Source organism: Pollachius pollachius (genome assembly GCF_949987615.1).
Source record: "Pollachius pollachius genome assembly, chromosome: 3".
NCBI classification, from domain to species: domain Eukaryota; kingdom Metazoa; phylum Chordata; class Actinopteri; order Gadiformes; family Gadidae; genus Pollachius; species Pollachius pollachius.
The window spans coordinates 48,917,936-48,919,761 of NC_136936.1; positions in this window are offsets into that span (position 1 = coordinate 48,917,936).

Below are 1,826 nucleotides of genomic sequence, written 5' to 3' on the forward strand. Positions count from 1 at the left end.
TCCTCCTTGTAGACCTGTCGCGATGCGTGCGCACTCATGGCCCGGCGCGCCCCCACGGGATCCGACATGTCGGGGACGCGCACACATTCCAGGGCTGTGTTATTGACCCCCCGCCCCCTTTTTCCGAGCATGGCCCAGGAGCAAAGGACAGGCACTTGATAGGAGAGGTAGAGTGGCTTGGGATTCGTGGGAAAATTATTTATTTACAGTATTTGAAGAGATCAAAGCTGACTGTGTCCCTTTCTTCTTCAGAAAAAAGAAAAAATAAGTATTTTTTTTTCCAGCAAAGTTTACTGGGTTTCATAAAAACATTTTAACATTTTAGATATGTATTGAAAAATATGAAATTGCGTGACTGAGGAGCATTGTGGTTGATGTACTGAAAGCATTATTATTATTTGTATTTTTTTATTATTATATTATAACCTTATAATATAACTTTTACTTTGGGACATAGTTGTACTATGTCTGGTGGAAAAAAACTTTGCAAACGTTAGTAAAGATTGAATTAGCTCAGTCTTTCAAATGAATCTCAAAAAGTCGATTATACGGGCTGCTGCCATTCCTGAAATAACACACATTATTAGGATACTTCTAGAAATCAGACATCTCCACAGAGCAAAGATCATCAACAAAGAATAATAAAGTTATGAAGAAGAGGTTCCACATGATGTATTTTTGTCTCCATGACAATAAAGTCAACAGCTTGAAATGTCTAAACATTATTCTAAAGCCACACTGCATTTCACTTCCATCCTCCATCCTCCTGCCAAACAGCCTTCAAAGAAAAGTCTTCTGGGAGTGTTATCTGAGGGAACATTTCAATAGGAAATACCTGGTGCCAATTCAACATCATTCATCATTTTGAAGATAAACACATCTTCTTATCTGCAGTTGTTTTATTATGAGCCCGCTTGAAAAATGAATAGGGGTTTAATAACATTTCCATGGCTGAAACCCCACTTTTTTAAAAAAAAGATCTCCCCACCTCATTCACCAACTGCATTCAAGGCACAGACAATAGTGGATCTGTGAGGTTCTGTTTGAGACCTGCATATAAAACAATACGTGTGTTTGTTTGCGGTGAGGTCAAAAATAACCGCCTACTAAAACAGGTTGGACCGGGATTCTTAATTTACACATATCTTTTGTCCATGTCCGCATGTATGCACAATATAGAGTCGGACTGTCAGTTGAGCAGCATTTAGCGAAAGGATCCCTACTCAACGTGATAGAAGAAGGGGCTCAGGTTGTCACAGTGAATCAGACATGAGAGAGCTCGGACTGGCAGCCAGAGACCCCACCAGATGGTGGTCTATTTATCAAGCCCTCCATGTTTGCGGAGCGTTTCTATTTTTTTTTCTCCTGTAATCTCATTTGCCTCAAGTGTAATTCCGTTTAAATATTTAACTCCATCCAGCATGAAATATTAAGCACTTTTCAAATCTACGTCCACGTCAAGATAAATTTCCTCTACCCTTCCGGGCGGATTTGGTTTGTTTGGTAGCAAGACACTTTCGAACTTTATAGATTTCTTATGAAAATTAAGAAAGCTATGTTTGTTTATTTTCTTGGCACGACTAGGCTATGTGTAATCTGCCACTCAGATTATTGTCAAAACCCTCTATGGCAGTGTTTTGACAATAATCTGAGTGGCAGATTATTTTTGGCATGTGAAACACTTTGTTGTGAGCTGAATCGTCGAGGCAGTCTGTGTGTCTGTGCTTGAGATCCTTTGGTATTTCCTTGAGAGTTATCTGCCCTCACATTCCACCCGAGACGGGACTATCTGATGTGTGGGCCTTTATGAGCCTCATCACAGTCGC